Here is a 23,053-nt window from a genome sequence, read left to right as displayed (position 1 = left end):
CTCTGGGAGTCGTAGTCCTCGAAGAGGCTCCCCTCATAGGCCGTCGCGGGAGGCGGGACTGCAACTCCCGTCGGCCACCGCGGCCGGTCACGGGACGGCCGCTCAACGCCGCCCTCCGCTCTTTTCCTTCGCTTCCCCGCGGTGCGCCTCTGGGAGTCGTAGTCCTCGAGGAGGCTCCCCTCATAGGGCGTCGCGGGAGGCGGGACTGCAACTCCCGTCGGCCACCGCGGCCGGTCACGGGATGGCCGTCGGCTTGCGGGCGCCTGAGGAAAGAAAAGAACATAGACTTTTCCTAGTAGACTCGCACGCGGGGACGGAGTTCCGGGATTCATGTGGGAAGGAAGAAGCTTCACGCCGCAAACAGGTCCAAGACTTAAGCCCAAAACAATATGAAAGCCTTATCCCATCCAATATTATCGGGGGGTTGCCCCGGGTTCCTCACTCGCGTGGGCGAGGAAGTGCTATAGTCGTAAAATAAGGGGAGCAGGTCTTGATTTTTCTTATCTCTATGAAAGGAGAAAGCAAGGGAAAAGGGAGGCTACGGTGTCGCGGTTGGGACAAAATTGCTGGAATGCAAACTAGCCTTAAGCACAGGCAGCTGATCTATTGGAACGCAGAGGTATCCTGCAATAATCTAAAGCAGGCATCCCCAACCTGCGCCCTCCAGATGTTTTGGACTACAATTCCCATCATCCCTGACCACTGTTACTATTACCTAGGGATCATGGGAGTTGTAGTCCCCAAACATCTGGAGCAGGACCCCCAAACTCGTCCCTCCAGATGTTTTGGACTACAATTCCCATCATTCCTGACCACTGGTCCTGTCAGCTAGGGATCATGGGAGTTGTAGTCCCAAAACATCTGGAGGGCCGCAGCTTGGGGGTGCCCGGCCTAAAGCCTTAGCGCTGTGCTTTGTGAGCAACAACAACGATACACTGTATTGGGATCAATGCTGTTTGCAAAAACGAATGCTTCCTTATTTATACCAACAAAAAACAAAATTTGCACAATAGTTACTGTGACAACTTTGGAACTGCCTGCCCCTTCACATCAGGCATGAACACAATGCTTTATTCATTTTTCTTTAATGACACACATATTTTCTTTCTAAAATATAAAATTGTATTGACTGATTGCTTTTTGAGATTTATATCACATGTTTACAAAAAAACCACACCTAACCATCTACAATTAAAATCTATGTAAAGGTAAAGGGATCCCTGACCATTAAGTCCAGTTGTGACTGACTCTGGGGTTGCGCACTCATCTCACTTTCCTGGCCGAGGGAGCCGGCGTACAGCTTCCAGGTCATGTGGCCAGCAGGACTAAGCCGCTTCTGGCGAACCAGAGCAGCGCACGGAAATGCCGCTTACCTTCCCGCTGGAGTGGTACCTATTTATCTACTTGCACTTTGCTGTGCTTTTGAACTGCTAGGTTGGCAGGAGCAGGGACAGAGCAACGGGAGCTCACCTCGTCGCGGGGATTCGAACCGCCGACCTTCTGATCGGCAAGTCCTACACTCTGTGGTTTAACCCACAGCGCCACCCACGTCCCTAAAATCTATATACTCTAAAATAAAGGGCCTGAGATAATAAATGTAAATTTACAGCAAGGTTACCAGATTTTTTTCCCCAATGAATCCGGGGACACTTTTCAACTTCAGTCGGAATGGATGGATTTTCTCAGGGGGCTGATTTGTAAATCCGGGGACGTCTGGTAACCTTAATTTACGGGTCTGATGTATGTTACAAATGTCAAACTTCCAGACCTAAGCTATCTATTTTACTCCCTTTGTTTCCTTTTCAGCGCCTGCTGAAAATGTTTGATTTCACCCGCGGAGGCACACTCCATTGTCTCTCGAAACAGATGCCCAAAACCTCTGATACCGAAGGGGGGGGGCATGTCTTCTTCACCTTCTTCTTCACTACAATATATCCATTTATTTCCAATTGTCAATGTCAAAAGGGACTAGAATCTATAAAATTCATAGAAAATCAATGTGCCAATTTGCTCAATTTCTCTAGGACTCCACGACACCTCCCCTGTCCTCCATAATCCCTCAAGCAAGGTGTCAAGACCCTAATCCTGTCAAATCACTCTGCCAAGCCTTTCCTCCAGGCAATGCCAGTACATGGACCATTGTCTTCTCATCAGGATGTGCTTATCTGCGCATATCTCCAGCTCTGCATATTCCCCCCTCCCTCCTCCATATGTTAATCCTGTGTAACCCAACCTCTTCTTAATGTATTCATGATGTAACTGGGATGTATTTTGCACTGTATTCTGGGACATGGAGGGAAGTTTCAAAAGTTCATGTCACCCCTTTCTCGCTGTTCAATCTCGCCTTGAACCTGTTGCGCAATAAACTTGGATCTTCTGCAGCTTGCTCGTTTTCCTCCGCAGGGACCCAAGGACTTAGTCCGACGAGCTGGGTGGCAGAGCAGCCTCGCACCCAGATTTTACCGTAACACTTCCCAGGGAACTCTGGGAAGGGTTGGTCTGGGAGGGGAATCAGGGTCTGCAAAGGGCTCTCAGCACCACCGCTGACAAACTGCAGCTCCCAGAATCCTTTGGGGGAAACAGGCAAAGGTACCATGTGGCTTTGAAGTGTTGTTGTTCTTGTTTAGTCATTTAATCGTGTCCGCCTCTTCTCTTCTCATGGCCAAAGTCTTGGAGCCTCAGCTTCAAGATCTGTCCTTCCAGTGAGCACTCAGGGCTGATTTCCTTCAGAATGGAGAGGTTGGATCTTCTTGCAGTCCGTGGGACTCTCCAGAGTCTCCTCCAGCACCAGAATTCAAAAGCATCAATTCTTCGGCAATCAGCCTTCTTGATGGTCCAGCTCTCACTTCCATACATCACTACTGGGGAAACCAGAGCTTGAACTATACGGACCTTTGTTGGCAAGGTGATGTCTCTGCTTTTTAAGATGCTGTCTAGGTTTGTCATTGCTTTTCTCCCAAGAAGCAGGTGTCTTTTAATTTCGTGACTGCTGTCACCATCTGCAGTGATCATGGAGCCCAAGAAAGTAAAATCTCTCACTGCCTCCATTTCTTCCCCTTCTATTTGCCAGGAGGTGATGGGACCAGTGGCCATGATCTTCGTTTTTTTGATGTTGAGCTTCAGACCATATTTTGCGCTCTCCTCTTTCACCCTCATTAAAAGGTTCTTTAATTCCTCCTCACTTTCTGCCATCCAGGTTGTGTCATCTGCATATCTGAGGTTGTTGATATTTCTTCCGGCAATCTTAATTCCGGTTTGGGATTCATCCAGCCCAGCCTTTCGCATGATGAATTCTGCATATAAGTTAAATAAGCAGGGAGACAAGTTTTACGGTGCTGTAACTTCAGCTGTTATGCAATCGTCATCCACTGGATGTCAGGATTTCCAAACAAAAATCTCCAAATAGCCAAAAACAAACCTGCACACCTTTCCTTAAAAAAAATAAAAATACATCAACTGGGTAAATGCACTTGGTATTATTGGTATAACCTGTTGGGATTGTAGACAAGAGAATTGTAGAGTTAGAAGGGACCTTGTGGGTCATCTAGCCCAATATTTGATATGAGGGAATCAAGAAGGGTCAGAAGTGAGAGAATGGACCCGATATTTGTCAGAAAGGACCCAATATTTGTCCTGTAGGCGTTTAGGGTTGCTACCTCATTAAAAGACCCATTAAATGGACGCAATATTTGTCCTGTAGACATTGAGGGTTGCTACTCTTTAAAGCAGGAAGAAATGGAGGCAGTGAGAGATTTTACTTTCTCGGGCTCCATGACCACTGCAGATGGTGACAGCGGCCACAAAATTAAAAGATGCCTGGATTGAAGTTGCTGAGCTTTTCGGGGGATTTTACCTCAGGGACGTGGGTGGCGCTGTGGGTTAAACCACAGAGCCTAGGACCTGCCGATCAGAAGGTTGGCGGTTCGAATCCCCGTGACGGGGTGAGCTCCCGTTGCTCGGTCCCTGCTCCTGCCAACCTAGCAGTTCGAAAGCACGTCAAAGTGCAAGTAGATAAATAAGTACCACTCCGGCAGGAAGGTAAACAGCGTTTCCGTGCGCTGCTCTGGTTCGCCAGAAGCGGCTTAGTCCTGCTGGCCACATGACCCGGAAGCTGGACGCCGGCTCCCTCGGCCAGTAAAGCGAGATGAGCGCCGCAACCCCAGTCGGCCATGACTGGACCTAGTGGTCAGGGGTCCCTTTACCTTTACCTTACCTCAGGAGATAAACAACTGCCACGGGGGCTGCATTAAACTGACCGGCAGGCCGGATTAGGACCCCAAAACGGACTTTGGACATGCCTTGACCCAGAACATTCAATACAGGGATCTCAAAGCAGCTGTCTTATTACAAAAGAACTTCAGAAATAGACTGGAAAGAGAAGTTGCTGAATTAAAAACTTATCCCTAAACTGAAAACTGTGGAGAGACCTGGTCTGAGTAGAGATATTGGATTCTTGGTTGCGAAAAATTGGAAAAGCGGTATTATACCGACAAAAATAGAGTGGCTTGCCAAATTATTGGAGTACTACAATATACCCAAAACAATGGGAGAAATTGGAAGGATCTCGAAAGAGAAGATAGACAGGGACTGGAAGGTGTTTAAAGGATACTTGCAAAACCATATTAAAAAATTAGAACTCCTATTAGAATAAACAAGATCCGTTTTAAATACTGGAATACTAAATAAGATGGATAACAATGCGTAACAGAAAAAGGAGCATGAAATTAGGTTAAAGGTGTGTGAAAGAAAGTAATAGAAGTGGAAAGAAATTGCAATTGAGTAGATTGGAAGGAATTATCTGTGGGACTGAATGTAGGTACGTTTGAACATTTTAAAGGATTGTATGAAATGTTTGTTTGTATATTCGCAATATGTGTGCATTAATGCTGAATTATTTTAGCAATAAAAACTTTTCAAAAAATAAAAAAATAAAACTGTGGAGGGACCTGGTCTGAGTAGAGATATTGGATTCTTGTCTTGTTACGCACACCTGCCTAGATTAATCAAAAGGGCCTTTCAAAATCTAAAGTACTTTGCAATGGAGTTTTGCAGAGCTTTGGGCGGTTGTTGTCGTTTTTTTACTGCGAAAGAAGAAAGAAACCGGTATTTCTTGTTTACTTAATGATTATTATATATATATATATCGCTTCATTCCCTTTCCGGTGCCAACTTCCCTTCCTGTCAGGTAGGATTTCTATAAGCCCTGAAGGTTTCTCTCTTGGCACAACATGAGTTTGGCACCAGTTGTTAAATGCCTGATGATAAGATCTGGGTTCAAATCTCCAATCTGCCATGAAACCACGGGTGTGTGTGTGCAACGTACAATCTTTCCAGGCCAGACATACCTCACAGGGTTGCTGTGAGGATAAACTAAGCGGACAGGTTGCATGTAATGAGCGCCTTGGAAAATAATAATAATAATAATAATAATAATAATAATAATAATAATAATAATAATAATAATTATTATTATTATTATTATTATTATTATTATTTATACCCCGCTTCCCCAGCCACTCTGGGTGGCTTCCAACAAAAGATTAAAATACAGTAAAGCATCAAACATTAAAAGCTTCCCTCAGCAGGGCTGTCTTCAGATTTCTTCTAAAAGTCTGGTAGTTGTTTTTCTCTTTGACATCTGGTGGGAGGGCATTCCACAGGGCGGGTGCCACCACCGAGAAGGCCCTCTGCCTGGTTCCCTGTAACTTGGCTTCTCGCAGGGAGGGAACCGCCAGAAGGCCCTCGGAGCTGGACCTCAATGTCCGGGCTGGACGATGGGGCTGGAGATGCTCCTTCAGGGATACTGGGCCATTTAGGGCTTTCAAGGTCAGCACCAACCCTTTGAATTGTGCTCGGAAACGTCCTGGGAGCCAGTATAGGTCTTTCAGGACCGGTGTTATATGGTCACGGACGACTCTGGGGTTGCTGCGCTCATCTCGCTTTACTGGCCGAGGGAGCCGGCGTTTGTCCGCAGTTTTTCCAGGTCATGTGGCCAGCAGGACTAAGCTGCTTCTGGCGAAACCAGAGCAGCGCACGGAAACACCGTTTACCTTCCCGCTGGAGTGGTACCTATTTATCTACTTGCACTTTGACATGCTTTCGAACTGCTAGGTTGGCAGGAGTTTTACCCTTTATAGAAGATAAAAACACCATTATTATTATTATTATTATTATTATTATTATTATTATTATTATTAATTTCTTATTTATACCCCGCCCATCCGACTGGGTTTCCCCCTCTATTAACTCTAATAGAGCATTAGAGTTATGATATAAAAGAGGGAAGATAAGTTGCAGCTAAGGGTGGAAAAGAGAAGAAAATTCTAGGAAATGGGATGGGAAGCTGATAATACGAAAGGGGAAAAACTTACGTATTGGATTTTGATGAGGGATTTGTGGAACAACAACAACACAAAATACTTAATAAAAACAAGAACAGAAACAAACCAATCCCTCCCCTAACTAGGAATTCTCCAGGACACAACTAATTCAGATCCATTCATTCCAATAGGCTTACTCTGAGTAAGATTTCCCTGCATTGTCACTACAACTCCTTGCGTTATAATGTTTGGGTAATTTGTAAAAAAAAAAAAGACATATTTGTTCTGAAATCCATGGGGGTGTTTGTGTCATTTTTTGTTTTATTTTAAAGAACCCAAATAATAATTTTTGTTTCCTTTGATCTTGGCCAACCTATCCTTGGCACAATTCACTTTTCCTCCCGTCTATTTTCACGATATAAAAACAAACCTATCTACTTAATCCAGTTCCAATTATGGGGTTGGTTGGTTGGTTAGTTAGGTATTAATGGAAACGTTGAAGCTGCGGGAGGGGGCGGAAGTTGGGTGGAAAAAGGGATGCGGTTCCTTTAAATGAAGAGAGAGAGAGAGAGAGAGAGAGAGAGAGAGAGAGAGAGAGAGAGAGAGAGAGAGAGAGAGAGAGGCGGAACTGACTTTGCCAGGACTTCTAGGGACCGTCTGCAAAGAACCAAAAATGTCAATTTTTTTCATGGTCTCCCCCCCCCCCCTTTTTTAATTTTGCACAAGGGAGAGAAAGGGGACATTTGGCAATCTCAGAGAGTCAGAGAATATGGGGCATCTGTGGCCCTGCAGGCTCTTTTTGGACTCCACTTGAGGGGCGGCAGTGTGGTTTAGTGGTTAGAGCACTGGGCTGGGACTGAAGGTTTCGAATCCTTGCCCTTGCGCTGCTCCCTGCTCAGCTCTGAAACTCACCCACAGGGAAGTTAAAACGACCACGTAGGCCGTCTGGAGGAATAATAATAATAATAATAATAATAATAATAATAATAATAAATAATTTTATTTATATCCCGCCCTCACCAGCCGAAGCCGGGCTCAGGGCGGCGAACAACAATAAAACAGTACAACACAACAACACAACATTGTACAACAGTACAACACAACATGGGACCATTGTCATAATAATAATAATAATAATAATAATTTTTATTTATACCCCGCCCTCCCCAGCCAAGGCCGGGCTCAGGGCGGTTAACAAGCAATCATAAAAACAAGTTGAATGAATACAATTATGAATGAATAATCACCCCTAACCATTGGCCCTGCCGGCTGCAAGCAGAGCAGTGGCCCAAAAGTGAGGTTCATAGCCCAGCAGGGGATTTGAACCCAGGTCCCAGTCTGGCAGTCTAACCACCAGGCCGCACTGCCTCTCCACCTTCCTGCTTAAAGCTGCCCTTAATTTGGGATCTGCGTGAGCCTGGCTTTGCAACGCCGCTAGCCTCACCGCACATTTAAGGCGCCCTCAACCAACCTGGGAACTGTAGTTTAAGGGTGCTGGGAGCTGCTTCAGGGTGCTGAGGACTGTGGTTAAGGGTTCTGGAAACCAGGGCATGTCAAGAGAGCTGGGAACTGTAGATTGTTAAAGGTGCTAGGAACTGAAGTTCCGTCAGGGCTCTGGGAACTGTAGTTTAAGCGTTCCAAGAACTGTTGTTTGTTAAGGGTGCCGGAAACTGCAGTTCTATCAGGGCTTTGGGAACTGTAGCTTAAGCGTTCCGAGAACTGCCGTTTGTTAAGGGCGCCGGGAGCTGCAGTTCCGTCAGGGCTCTGGGAACTGTAGCTTAAGCGTTCTGAGAACTGCCGTTTGTTAAGGGCGCCGGGAACTGCAGTTCCGTCAGGCCTCTGGGAACTGTAGCTTAAGCGTTCCGAGAACTGCCGTTTGTTAAGGGCGCCGGGAACTGCAGTTCCGTCAGGGCTTTGGGAACTGTAGCTTAAGCGTTCTGAGAACTGCCGTTTGTTAAGGGCGCCGGGAACTGCAGTTCCGTCAGGGCTCTGGGAACTGTAGTTTAAGCGTGCCAAGAACCACAGTTTGTTAAGGGCGCCGGGAACTGCAGTTTCTGGAAGCCGCAGTGTGCCAAGGGAGCTGGGAACTGTAGTTTAAGCATTCTGAGAACTGCGTTTTGTTACAGGCGTCAGGAACTGCTCTTTCTTCGTGGCTCTGGAAACTGTAGTTTAAACGTTCCGAAAACCGCAGTTTGTTAAGGGCACCGGGAACTGCAGTTTCTCCAGGGCTCTGGAAGCCGCAGCGCGCCAAGGGAGCTGGGAAGTGTCGTTTGCTAAGGGTGCTGGGACCTTTAGCTCCCGGCCTGCGCGCGTTTGCTCTTTTTAAGCGCATTCCCGCCGCCCAAAAGAAGCTTCATCTTGAGGACTAGAATCTTGTGCGCTGGAAATCAAATTGCAGAACCCTTTTCTCTTGCGCACGCGCTCCTTCCGCGAGGAGCGGAATTGCGCGACGTCCCCTTGCGCCCCGGGACCCAACCCCTCTCCGGTGTCTGGGCCCTGATTCAGAGGTTAGGAATTTGCATCTGATTGCTATTTTGTCATCCTATGATTTGTCTCTCCGGCGCGGCTGAGCACGCCTTAGGCACCCAGCGACCCAGAGGAGGAGGAGGAGGTGGTGGCAAAAAAAGGAGCCAGCCAGCCGCCATGGCCTCCTCGCTTGTAAAAGGAAACTTGCAGATGAGAGCCCGATAAAGGAGGCTGGCTGCGCTGAAATAAAACAAGAGAGGCGCAGCTTGCGCGGGCGCGCAGGGCAAGGGCAAACGGCGACGGATCAATAAGGACCGGTCTCTTGGAAAGGTGGTGTTTTTCCTCCCTTTTATTGGATCACCTACTTGGGCGGAGGGCGTGCGTAATTTTATTATTTTCGCCTTTGGAAGGAAAAGAGCAGGGGGGAAAAATGAAGCTGTTCCAGCCGCCGCCTTTGCAGGGTAAGAGACCCTCTTTTTCTTTGGCAACTTGCTAAATAAGATTCTGGAAATTGGGGTGTTTGTGTGCTTTCCCCCTCTCCCCCCCAGCCCCCTCCTCCGCCTCCAAAGCTGAGTTGCAGGGTGCCGTGCGTAAATACGCGCGGGCGCATGTTTGGCAAAGTCGTGCCAAAATTTATTTATATTTTGCAAAAGCGATACTTTCTCGCAATGGGTTCGGATGTTTGCGGGCGGTGTTTATTTACCCAAGTTAAAATGTTTCTTAGCTTGTTAGCTAATAACTTCCTAAACGAAGCCCAAAAACGTGTGCGTGGCTCTCTGGATACATTTTTGCCAAGCTTCAGTTGCAAGCGCGCAGTGATCGCGGAGCTGAATCCTACACAAGAGTAGACCCGCCGAAGTTAGGCTTTTTACTAAAGTGGGGCTGCGCTCCAGGAGGTTCTGAGGAACGGGAGGCGAGCGTGCATTAAAGGATCGGCCAAGATCATGCGATATTTTAATTAATACTGTATTGGTTTGTATATATATCTATATATTTTTTAAAAATTGAAAGTGTAGGTTTGCTTGGAAGTGTGGAAGCTCTAAATGGAGTTACGCCCCCAAAATATTGTTCCTTAAGACTGTCCCTGTGGCTGGCTGTTTTTTTTTTTTTTTAAGAAAAGCACATTTCACATCAAATTTATCTGATGTGATTAAGCTGGGGGAAGGGAGGCGTCACACACACACACACACACACACACACACACACACACACTCCTAAACCTCTCCTGTCCACCCCACCCCCTTCTGGGCACAATTATTTTAGACAGCCCACCCCCTGTTTCCTTTCCTATGCAGAGTTTAGGCCCAATATGCTGCTATTACTATTATTAGCTTTGCAATGGCCATGGGGGATAATTTGCAGAAAATGTGCGGCTGACTATGTGTGTTTTTTAAAAGATCTATTTGCAAAAGGTTTGCATACGTGCAAATTATATATATATATATATGTGTGTGTGTGTGTACAGGTCTGTAACCTTCCTCTGTTAATGTTTTTTTATATATAGTGGTCTCTCTCTCCACACACACAAGCTATTTTAAACTCTTGGGTGAGGGGGAAATTAAATGTACATACTGGATTATTCTAAAGGCCTCCGCCGGCTGATTCACACACCCCTCTCTGATAAGAGCATGACTCTCTTTTATTTTTGAAAAAACACAAACCACCACAACCTTCTCAGCTTTAACCAACTCTTTATTTTCAAAACCGATCAGCCGCTCCCTCTCTTTTCTTCTCTGAAATGATCTTTATCTCCTAGAATATCCTAGAGTTGAAAAGTTTCCTCAAAGGACACCCAGCCCAAACTTGCCAAGACAGGAAGTCGGCGGTTAGCACCATGTGGGCATCCTCCTGTGTTTTTTTTTAAATAAAAGAGAAGCGGGCAGATCCCAAAAGCAGTGGTTTTATTTATTTTTTTAACATGTAAAAAGTTGGGGCGTTCTCCTGCGTGAGTCTCTGTTCTCAGAGGGGCGACGACTCCTTAGAAGGAGGCGATTCCTTCTTGGAGGAGGCGAGGAGCGGCTGTGTCTTGAGCTGGGGAGGTTTGCTTGCCCTCAAGGCCAGGAGCCACGTCCTTTGGCTCTGTGAATCATTCAGAGGGGCGACAGGGAGCCTCCCCTTCCCATTTAATTATCCTCAACTATTTCTGGGGGGTCAGGAGGTCCTTTGGCTCTGTGAATCATGCAGAGGGGCAGCAGGGACCCTCTCCTTCCCATTTGATTATCCTCACCTATTTCTTGGGGGTCAGGAGGTCCTTTGGCTCTGAGGATCACGCAGAGGGGCAGCAGGGAACCTCTCCTTCCCGTTTGATTATCACCTATTTTTTGGGGTGAGGAGTTTTGGGAGTTAAAAGTGTTCCAGCCAAGGAGTCAACTGGCTGTTGTTGTTGTGTGTGTGTTGGAGAGACTTAAACAACGATTCTGGCCCCTCTAAATGGGTTTCATACACCAACCGTGCAGTATAAAGCTATTAATGGTGACTTTTGTTCTCGCTCATCTGTCCGCGGCAATAAATGCCTCTGACTGTCAGCTGCTAGGAATCGGTCATGGGGTTTTCGCCATTTGAGAGCAAAATGCTGGAATTGGTGGTCCAACAGCTACACCATGGGTCGGCAAACTAAGGCCCGGGAGCCGGAGCCGGCCCAATCGCCTACTCAATCCGGCCCGCTGATGGTCCGGGAATCGGCGTGTTTTTACATGAGTAGAATGTGCCCTTTTATTCACAATGCATCTCTGGGTTATTTGTGGGGCCTGCCTGGTGTTTTTACGTGAGTAGAATGTGTGCTTTTATTTCAAATGCGTCTCTGGGTTATTTGTGGGGCATAGGAATTCGTTCATTTTCCCCCCTTCAAAATATAGTCCGCCTCCCCCACAAGGTCTGAGGGACAGTGGACCGGCCCGCTGCTGAAAAAGTTTGCTGACCCCTGAGCTAGACTCTTCCAATGTCCTTCTGAGGCAGGAAACTTTGAGATAATCCGGGGGTGTTGTGTGGTTCGCCACAGCGTAGAATAAACAGAGTCCCCTGTTGCCAGCTAGCAGATATCTCTGTGGCTATGGGGAGCACAGTCTCTTATCTACATATTAAAGGTAAAGGGACCCCTGACCATTAGGTCCAGTCGTGGCCGACTCTGGGGTTGTGGCGCTCATCTCGCTTTATTGGCCGAGGGAGCCGGCGTACAGCTTCCGTGTCATGTGGGCAGCAGGACTAAGCCGTTTCTGGCGAACCAGAGCAGCGCATGGAAACCCACCGGAGCGGTACCTATTTATCTACTTGCACTTTGATGTGCTTTCGAACTGCTAAGTTGGCAGGAGCAGGGACCGAGCAACGGGAGCTCACCCTGTCATTGTGGGGATTCGAACCGCCGACCTTCTGATCAGCAAGTCCTAGGCTCTGTGGTTTAACCCACAGCGCCACCCGCATCCCATCTACATATTAAGACAGATGAAATGCACATTTTAAAAAGTGGCGAATGGGATGTTTTTGCCAGGCTTCCCCCAACCCCAACCCCCACCCCCAATTACCCACTTTGTATTTCTCCATAGGGGCGACTCTTAATTGCTTGCTTCGGTGACGAAGTTTAAAGGTGACCCTCCAACTAGTTGCAGAGCCCCACCCCTCCGGTCCTGGGTTTATTGGTCACGCAAAGGTGTGACGGAATGTTGAAACTGCCTCCGGGTGTGTGTTCTTTTATTTATTTCTTTTCCCCCGCGGGAATCTCGGTTAGGCAATGATTTACAACGTTATTAGAGGTCCGGGGAAATATATTAAAAAGTCACCTGCAAGGTCGCGTAATACCCCCACCCCCAGCTCTGCAAATTCTCACATCGTTGCCCGTCTAATCCAACAATTGGACAGATGGACATTTGCAGAGAAAAGACCTTGAGAAGTCATGAGAGACATTTGCATGTGGACCTGAGCATGGAAGCAAACTCCCCTCTCTGGGCCCGTTTCTTAAACCGGCTCGTGGCCGAAGCTAAAATTAAACAAACCACTTGAGGGGACTTTCTGTGCACCATGCGGCTCGAATGGTACACTTCCGTCCGAGCCAGGAAGTAAAACTTTCCTCCCTGGGTGTAATCGTCTCCTCTTAACTGCCTCTTAAAACTGAGCTGGTCCCACAAGTCGGTGCCGAATCGGCAGGGGAGACCCGCCATTTCGACAGTGAAAATATCTCCTCTGTCCGGAGAATGCACTCTGCGCATGGAAGCGCATGGCTGCCTGTTTTATCTTAGGCAGGGAAACCAAAATGCTTGTTAACAAAGCTATTGTGCTGCCAACCTTACTGCATGCTTGTGAAACGTGGACCACTTATAAACGCCATCTCCGACTCCTTGAAAGATTCCATCAACGGTGTCTCTGAAAATTTTTACACATTACTTGGGAAGACAGGCGAACTGATACCAGTGTACTGCAAGAAGCAAAGACCTCCAGTGTTGAAGCGATGATTCTTCAACATCATCTTCGTTGGACTGGTCATGTTGTGTGATCGTCTTCCAAAGCAACTACTCTATTCCCAACTTAAACATGAAAAGCGTAATGCTGGTGATCAACAAAAGAGGTTTAAAGACTCTCTTAAGGCAAATCTAAAAAAAAAAGTAGTATAAACACTGACAACTGGGAAACACTGGCCTGTGAGCGCTCCAGTTGGAGAACAGCCTTTACCAAAGGTGTTGTGGGCTTTGAAGACACTTGAACTCAGGACGAGAGGGAGAAACATGCTAAGAGGAAGGCGCACTTGGCAAACCCTCACCCGGATCAACTCCCACCCGGAAACCAATGTCCCCACCGTGGAAGGACGTGTGGATCCAGAATTGGCCTCCACAGTCACTTACGGACTCATTGATAAACCTGTGTTTATGGAAGACAATCTTACTCGGCTACGAGGGATCGCCGAAGAAGAGTAGTAGTGTGTCCTCTATGTGCAACCCTCTTTATGTCCGCCACCACTGTGGCATGGCTGGCACAAAAACAGAAGGGACCAAATTGCAAGGGACCTACAGAGGTATCTAGTCCATTCCCCTTGCAGTACAGGAGATAGAGCTGTTTTCAGCAACAAAGGGCCCTCTTTGCGCTTTAAAATTAATCCCGGCATAGAGAAAGAGGACAGAAAAGAATTTTCCTGCCTCTCTCCTAACACTAGAATTTGTGGCCGTCCGATAAAGCTGATAAAGATTCAGGAAGGATTTCTTTGTGGAGTTAAACTGTGGAACTGCCTGCCACAGGAGGCAGGGGCAAGGCCGCCAACCTGGAGGTTTGGGCCAATGAATGGAGCAGGAGAAGGCTGGCTTGGCTTTGTGCGCACAGTTTGAGACATGTGCTGATCTTAGCGCATCTCTCACGTCCTGTTTTCTGGCCTGAATTCCATTTACGAACCCTGTCCCCTAGATCTCATAGTGACGTGTTTTTTAGGGGTCCGTCAACCGGTCCGTATAGTTCCGTATAGTTCCGTATAGTTCAAGCTCTGGTTTTCCCAGTAGTGATGTATGGAAGTGAGAGCTGGACCATCAAGAAGGCTGATCGCCGAAGAATGGATGCTTTTGAATTCTGGTGCTGGAGGAGACTCTGGAGAGTCCCATGGACTGCAAGAAGATCCAACCTCTCCATTCTGAAGGAAATCAGCCCTGAGTGCTCACTGGAAGGACAGATCCTGAAGCTGAGGCTCCAAGACTTTGGCTACCTTATGAGAAGAGAAGACTTCCTGGAAAAGACCCTGATGCTGGGAAAGATGGAGGGCACAAGGAGAAGGGGACGACAGAGGACGAGATGGTGGGACAGTGTTCTCGAAGCTACAAACATGAGCCTGACCAAACTGCGGGAGGCGGTGGAAGACAGGAGGGCCTGGCATGCTCTGGTCCAGGGGGTCACGAAGAGGCGGACATTACTAAACAACAACAACAACAATGGGATTTGCTCGGAAGATCTCATAAGCGATTTGTTTCGGAATTGGGAAGATGGAGAGAATCCTTGTGCCCGTTGAACCGATTTTTATTTAGCTTTACTTGAAAGCTGGGAGAGAGATGGACTCTTGCAGACCACACTCTTCCCAGATGTCATAACTTTTCTCGCACCGTAGGGGCTTAACATCTGGACTCTGCTGGAAAAGCGGAAACGCCTGTAGGGTTTTTTTTCTTTTTTTGAAAGCTAGCAAGGGGCTTCTGTGAGTTCCCCTTTGTCTGTCGGCTCTGCCTCCTACAAGATCATTAAAGAATTAATGTCTTTAGCACGCGGGGTGGTTTAGGAGAGAGATGTTCCTACTGAGCCAGCTCAGCCATTCTTTACATTCTCTCCTCCCCTTCCTCCTTCTCCTTTCTGAACTCAGCAGCTGGGTGGTTCCAGGTAGAGAGGATTCGAGGGGACCTACGGGGTGCGAAATCTGCAGATTTTCTGCAATATTAATAATAATACTTTTATTATATATACCCCGCCCATCTGGCTGGTTTTCCCCAGCCGCTCTGGGCGGCTCCCAACAGAATATTAAAAACACAATAAAGCATCAAACGTTAAAAACTTCCCTAAGCAGGGCTGCCTTCAGATGTCTTCTAAAAGTCAGATACAGTGGTACCTCGGGTTACAGACGCTTCAGGTTACACACTCCGCTAACCCAGAAATAGTGCTTCAGCTTAAGAACTTTGCTTCAGGATGAGAACAGAAATCGTGCTCCGGCGGCACGGTGGCAGCTGGAGGCCCCATTAGCTAAAGTGGTGCTTCAGGTTAAGAACAGTTTTAGGTTAAGTACAGACCTCCGGAACGAATTAAGTACTTAACCTGAGGTACCACTGTATTAAAAACACAATAAAGCATCAAACATTAAAAACTTTCCTAAACAGGGCTGCCTTCAGATGTCTTCTAAAAGTCAGATAGTTGTTTGTTTCCTCGACATCTGGTGGGAGGGCGTTCCACAGGGAGGGCGCCACCACCGAGAAGGCCCTCTGCCTGGTTCCCTGTAACCTCGCTTCTCGCAGGGAGGGAATCGCCAGAAGGCCCTCGGGAGATGGACCCAGGTGTCCAGGGTGGAGACTGGGCGGAGGCTGTTCCTAAGAGTGCCCCCCACTGAAAAAAGTTGTATTTTAAGGATTGAGGTAAAGGTAAAGGGAAACTTGGCCCTCCAGATGTTTTGGGACTACAACTCCCAAGACCGTTAGCTAACAGGACCAGTGGTCAGGGATGATGGGAATTGTAGTCCCAAAACATCTGGAGGGCTGAGTTTGCCTATACCTGGTTTGGGGTGTGAAGCGGACTTATAAATTGGTCGGTTCCAGGTGGTTATAAGAAAGCAGATTATGTAGTTAACTAGAAACGGAATCCGCCAACTGGATGAGAACCTTAAAAGCTGTGTGTTACTCAAGAACATGGGTAGGCAAACTAAGGCCTGGGGGCTGGATCCGGACCAATCGCCTTCTAAATCCGGCCCGCAGATGGTCCGGGAATCAGTGTGTTTTTACATGAGTAGAATGTGTCTTATTATTTAAAATGCATCTGTGGGATATTTGTGGAGCCTGCCTGATGTTGTTAAATGAGTGGAATGTGTGCTTTTATTTCAAATGCATCTCTGGGTTATTTGTGGGGCATAGGAATTCATTCCCCCCCAAAAAAATATAGTCCGGCCGCCCACAAGGTCTGAGGGACAGTGGACTGGCCCCCTGCTGAAAAAAGTTTGCTGACCCCTACTAGAGAATAACCAGTACTTTGGGGGGGTGGCTTGTTTTATTTGCAAGCTGGCCCTGAGCACATCTGCCGCAGTTCTGCCTTGGGTTGGGTGGGATTGCCACCAGCTGATATTTGGGAAGGTAAAGGTAAAGGGACCCCTGACCACTAGGTCCAGTTGTGACCGACTCTGGGGTTGTGGCGCTCATCTCGCTTTATTGGCCAAGGGAGCCGGCGTACAGCTTCCGGGTCATGTGGCCAGCAGGACTAAGCCGCTTCTGGCAAACCAGAGCAGCGCACGGAAACGCCATTTACCTTCCTGCCGGAGCAGTACCTATTGATCTGCTTGCACTTTGACGTGCTTTTGAACTGCTAGGTTGGCAGGAACAGGGACTGAGCAACGGGAGCTCACCCCGTCATTGTGGCGATTCGAACCGCCGACCTTCTGATCAGCAAGTCCTAGGCTCTGTGGTTTAACCCACAGTGCCACCTGTGTCCCTTTGGGAAGGTAGACTGCCTCTGATACTGGAAGTTCAGCCACTGGGAAGTGACTGTTCCTGATCGCAGTTCCCAGCTGCTGGGTATTTTTCCAGAGGCATCGATAACCTTCCCTGATACAAGTTAAGAAGGGCGGAAACCTCAAAACGCCTTCGCGAGGCTCTGTCAATGAAGGCTGTTGGCCGCAGTCAATGGAGAGGCGGGGCAGCTTCCGATTGGCCGCAGCACCCTCTGACATCAGAAAGGTTCGTGGTCGCCTTCCGTGGCAGTTGTGCGAGAGAGGAGGAGGTGTGTGGCCATTTCTTGCGCACGGGATCAAAACCGGTTTGTATCCATAGCCGATTTGCTTGGCAGAGTCTGCCCAATGCTTTTATCTGAAAATTTATAGGCTGCACACACACACACACACACACACACACACACACAGTGGTACCTCAGGTTAAGTACTTAATTCGTTCCAGAGGTCCATTCTTAACCTGAAACTGTTCTTAACCTGAAGCACCACTTTAGCTAATGGGGCCTCCTGCTGCTGCCGCGCCGCCGGAGCACAATTTCTGTTCTCATCCTGAAGCAAAGTTCTTAACCTGAAGCACTATTTCTGGGTTAGCGGAGTCTGTAACCTGAAGCATATGTAACCTGAGGTACCAGTGTACCGTTAGGTCCAGTCGTGACCGGCTCTGGGGTTGCAGCGCTCATCTCGCTTTACTGGCCGAGGGGGCCGGCGTACAGCTTCCGGGTCATGTGGCCAGCAGGACTAAGCCGCTTCTGGCGAACCAGAGCAGCGCACGGAAACGCCGTTTACCTTCCCGCCGGAGCGGTACCTATTTATCTACTTGCACTTTGACGTGCTTTCGAACTGCTAGGTGGGCAGGAGCAGGGACATGCAACAGGAACTCACCCCGTCATCGCGGGGATTCGAACCGCCGACCTTCTGATCGGCAAGCCCTAGGCTCTGTGGTTTAACCCACAGCGCCACCCGTGTCTATATATATATATATATATATATAAACATATGTATCCTATGATGTGAGACCCGTCAAAATGAAACGACCTCGGCTAACGCAGGTGCCCATTAAATTCAATGGGCCATCCTCTGAGTAACTCTCTTATTATAGGGTGTGCCATAAGATGTGCTTTGTCAATGCGCTCAGAAATCGAGCAAGACTGGGCCGTCGTATGTCTGGGAACGCTCAATCCTAGCTGAAAATAGGTATTTTTCCCCCAGGCCTGAGTGTCTCGCCTTCAGATTTGCAATTTGGGTTTTTAATCCTTTAAGAGCCCAGCTATCGATGGCCAGCGAGTGGCCGCTGAGAAACAGATTCTTTCTTCCCCTTTTCATTTGCCGAATGCCCTTGTAAAACCCTGTGGCGGTCAGTTCCTGAATCTGTTTTACGAAGAGAGCGGCTGTCCTATCTCTCTGCGCCTCTAAGGACTCTCTTACTCGTGTGAAAAGACCGTTTTGTTTTTGGTTTCGGAAGGAAAGCCGGGTAAGGGGAAGTCATGACCATAGCTGCCAGCTTACAGATTTGAAAATAAGGGACCAGCAGCCTCGGAAATAAGGGATCAGCAGCCAAAACACGGGATTTTCTGGGCACAGGTATGTTCGACTTCTGAGCCCCTCCGAGCCAAAGGCAGAAAGCCCAGCCAGCAGCCAAGCGAAGCCTCAAGCGGTGGTTCCCACAGCGCAGCAACCCGGCAAAGGGGACGCAGCAAGGGAAACCACCGTCACCTCTCCGCTGGGAAGCGCTGAGCAAAGGCGAGTCCCCAGGCAACGCGGCCGATTTGATTGGCACAAGGCATGTAAGCTCCACCCCCCAGTCGTTCTCAGACTCCTTATTGGGTGAGCAACGCAGCCAAGCAACACAGTTGGAGCCTCCCTCCTCCCTGGCCGGCAGGGAGGGAGGGAGAGGAGCTGCTTCCTTTGAAACCCGGGAAATTTAAGGGATATCATCAATAAGGGATAGCAGCGGGACACGGCGCTGGGATAAGGGACTGTCCCACCAAATAAGGGACGGTTGACAGCTATGGCCATGACCGAGGTGCCTGAAATGAACGGTGAATATATAAAGGCATTTTTTCTCCCCCTCTCCTAATCCCGGGATTTGGAGACGAAGCCGAGTGGTGGAAGGTCCAGGACAGGCAAAAAGAAGGGTGCGTCTTTCGAACTCGCCTCCGCGGGAGGCAGCGACTGGCCACCAACTTTGAAAGAGGGTCAGACATATTCCTGGAGAGGAGAAAGGGCCATTGATAGCTACGCTCTGTCTCTGATGCTTCTGATCGGCCGTTGCTGGAAACCTGAAGGGAGAAGGGTCTTGGGTTTGAATCCTGATTGCCAGTTTCCCATAATGGGCACTTCAATGGCAGGATCCTGGACTCAATTTGCCACACTAGCCCCATCCTTGATTTTTATGGGGCGGGAAAATGGCAAGCTGTGCTCAGCCTTGCTCATCGCGTCTGAATTTTTATCCTTGTACATTATTATTGTTATTATTCCTCCTCCTCCTTTTTCCCTGGCAGGGACTTAAAGGAGCCTGCAGATAAAATACAAGCAGCTGAAAAGCTTTTTGGGGCAAACCATTTATTGAAGAAAAAGTTGAACGTCAATAGAAATAAAACAGTGGTACCTCGGTTTTCGAACGTTAATCCTTTCTGGAAGACCGTTTGACTCTCAAAACGTTTGAAAGCTGACGCATGCGTTTCCAGAAGCATTTACGTTGGGAAAACTCCGTGTGGCAGGTTCGGTTTCCGAAAAGCATTTGAAAACCAAAGCAGTTATTTCTGGTTTTTCGGCGTTTGGAAGCCGAAGCGTTCAGCTTCTGAGACTTTGCAAACCGAGGTACCACTATATGTACAGTGGACGCTCGGGTTGCGAATGTGATCCGTGCAGAGTTGCGATTTGGTCTTCTGCGCATGCGCAGAGCGCAATTTAACGCTTCTGCACATGCGTGACCGCCGAAACCTGGAAGCAACCCGTTCCGGTACTCCTGGGTTTTGGTGGTCCGCAAACCGAAAAAACGCAAACTGAAGTGTCTGTAACTCGAGGTATGACTGTACCTATATAAAGGTAAAGGGACCCCTGACCATTAGGTCCAGTCATGGCCAACTCTGGGGTTGCGGCGCTCATCTCGCTTTACTGGCCGAGGGAGCCGGCGTACAGCTTCCTGGTCATGTGGCCAGCAGGACGAAGCCGCTTCTGGCGAACCAGAGCAGCGCACGGAAACGCCTTTTACCTTCCCGCCAGAGCAGTACCTATTTATCTACTTGCACTGGTGTGCTTTTGAACTGCTAGGTTGGCAGGAGCAGGGACCGAGCGACGGGAGCTCACCCCGTCATTGCGGGGATTTGAACCGCTGACTTTCTGATTGGCAAGTCCTAGGCTCTGTGGTTTAACCCACAGCGCCACCCGCGTCCCCTGTACCTATATAAGATTTCTTTAAAAACACCCCCCCCCAAAGCAAAAACATGAAAACATACATTATCTTTCCTCTTCCTGGAGAGGAGCATTGTCTCAAAAAAACCGAGGTTGCTGGAGACTGTCCCTGAGACTGCCCTCTTTCCAAAGAGGAAACCGTCCAGGATATTTGAAAATATGGCCGCTTGGCTCGGTCGCCTATGGCGAGAAGCAACAGGTTTCCAGGGGACCCCAAGAGCAGAATTATGTGTCTGTCTTTGGTTTGCCAGCTGCCCTCTGGGATAGATATTAGGAGAGAGTGCAGGATAAAAAAAGCATTCCTTGAGATCCGGCGACTTGAATCTGGACTCACCAGCCGGACCAGTTGCTTAATGCCTGTTGACTCTTGAAACCTGTTTTACGCAGAAGCTGAGAAGCGACTGGCATTTTATGACTGGCGTGGGTCCAGTTGTGACCACATGGAGATTTCGGGTTGCCGTTTTGGCGACCTGTCTGCTTCTCCAGCTTCCCATAGCGGCTCAGCCAGAAGAGATTATTCACTGCATTTTATATCCTGTGTGAGTGTCTGGAGGTGGTTGGAGGATAGATGGCGGCTAACAGATTGAGGCTGAATCCTGACAAGACAGAAGGACTGTTCTTGGGGGACAGGGGGCGGGCAGGTGTGGGGGACTCCCTGGTCCTGAATGGGGTAACTGTGTTCCTGAAGGACCAGGTGCACAGCCTGGGAGTCATTTTGGACTCACAGCTGTCCATGGAGGTGCAGGTCAGTTCTGTGTCCAGGGCAGCTCCACCTGGTATGCAGGATGAGACCCTCCCTGCCCACAGACTGTCTGCCCAGAGTGGTGCATGCTCTGGTTATCTCTCGCTTGGACTACTGCCATGCGCTCTATGTGGGGCTACCTTTGAAGGTGACCCGGAAACTGCAACTAATCCAGAATGCGGCAGCCAGACTGGGGACTGGGAGCAGCCGCCGGGACCACATAACACCGGTTCTGAGAGATCTGCATTGGCTCCCAGTACGTTTCCGAGCACAATTCAAAGTGTTGGTGCTGACCTTGAAAGCCCAAAATGGCCTCGGTCCTGTATACCTGAAGGAGCGTCTCCATCCCCATCGTTCAGCCCGGACACTGGGGTCCATCTCCGAGGGACTTCTGGCGGTTCCCTCATTGCGAGAAGTGAGGTTACAGGGAACCAGACAGAGGGCCTTCTCGGTGGTGGCACCCTCCCTGTGGAACACCCTCCCTTCAGTTGTGAAGGAAATAAGCAGCTATCTTCTCTTTAAAAGACATCTGAAGGCAGCCCTGTTTAGGGAAGTTTTTAATATTTAACACTGTCTTGTTTTTAACACTTGAAGCCGCCCAGAGTGGCTGGGGAAGCTCAGCCAGATGGGCGGGGTATAAATAATAAATTATTATTAGTAGTAGTATATTATCCCAACTTTTTCTGCGAGGAGCCCACGGTTCGCCCCACTTCCTCACTTAATCCCTACAATGGCCTGGCAAGATAGGCTGAGCGATCTTCAGGACTGAGCAGGATTCGAACCCTGATCTCCCAGGTCTTAGTCTGACATTCAAATAAACACTACACCCCCCCCCCCTGATTTCCTAGAGTCCTTTTTCTATGGAGCAAGCTCTATAAATTGCGTAAGCGACTAAGTATGGGGAACGCCCTTAGAGAAGGGTCTGAAATATTTCCCTTGAATTTGTTTCCTTCCAGATTGTTTTCATTGAGTGTTTTAATGTAAAGCACTTTGAGATTCCGCCCCCTTTGAATTATAAGGCTGTATAGAAATGAAAATAATAATCATAATAATAAAATTATTATTTACAGCACACCCATCTGGCTAGGTTTCCCCAGCCACTCTGGGCGGCTCCCAACAGAAAATTAAAAACACGATATAAAACACCAAACATTAAAAGCTTCCCTAAACAGGGCTGCCTTCAGATGTCTTTTAAAAGGTCTTTATCTCCTTGACATCTGATGGGCGCCACCACCAAGAAGGCCATTTGGCGATTAGCTTTTATATCTATCTACATAGCTATCTATCTATGGGTCGCGGGTGGCGCTGTGGGTTAAACCACAGAGCCTAGGACTTGCCAATCAGAAGATTGGCAGTTTGAATCCCTGTGACGGGGTGAGCTCCCGTTGCTCGGTCCCTGCTCCTGCCAACCTAGCAGTTTGAAAGCACGTCAAAGTGCTAGGAAATAAATAGGTACCGCTCCAGCGGGAAGGTAAATGGCGTTTCCGTGCGCTGCTCTGGTTCGCCAGAAGCGGCTCAGTCCTGCTGGCCACATGACCCGGAAGCTGTACGCCAGCTCCCTCGGCCAGTAAAGCGAGATGAGCGCCGCAAACCCAGAGTCGGCCACGACTGGACTTAATGGTCAGGGGTCCCTTTACCTTTACTCTATCTATCTATCTATCTATCTATCTATCTATCTATCCATCCATCATCTCAGTCTCTAGCACGGGTTGAAAGGTCAGATTCTGCCAACTTCAAACGGCCACTGGAGTCACTCCGTCTGTCCGTTCCTTCCTGCCCAAGCCGAACCTCCCCTTCCTTCCCTTTTGTTAAAAACGAAAAGAAAAAATTATCCCTCCCCTCTCTCTTTCCTTCCTCTTTTTGTGTGAATATGTCGAGGTCTGTTCTGGGTGCGTTCGTTCCCTAGCCCAACGAATTGGCTGGCAATCAAGTTTCTAGTCCCTGTCGCTTGGGAGG

The 23,053-nt window shown here is 48.4% G+C and overlaps 1 protein-coding gene across 3 annotated transcripts in view; it reads left to right on the top strand.

Moving 5' to 3' along the window:
* The first annotated feature begins 8,869 nt into the window (after positions 1–8,869).
* The window catches only part of ARID3A (AT-rich interaction domain 3A), a 68,590-nt gene continuing 54,406 nt past the window's right edge, over positions 8,870–23,053 (top strand). Inside the window, exon 1 of one of the 3 annotated variants that reach the window (XM_081895623.1) lies at positions 8,870–9,116. The gene's annotated coding sequence lies outside the window, so the exon portion shown is untranslated. Of the gene's footprint in view, positions 9,248–17,158; positions 17,250–23,053 lie in introns of those variants that run through there. The other 2 variants (XM_081895621.1, XM_081895622.1) reach the window with 2 other exon arrangements.

Source organism: Podarcis melisellensis (genome assembly GCF_964234715.1).
Source record: "Podarcis melisellensis genome assembly, chromosome: 18".
Taxonomy (NCBI): Eukaryota; Metazoa; Chordata; class Lepidosauria; order Squamata; family Lacertidae; genus Podarcis; species Podarcis melisellensis.
The sequence above is the reverse complement of the archived record's forward strand: the minus strand, read 5'-3'. Positions and strand labels throughout refer to the sequence as shown.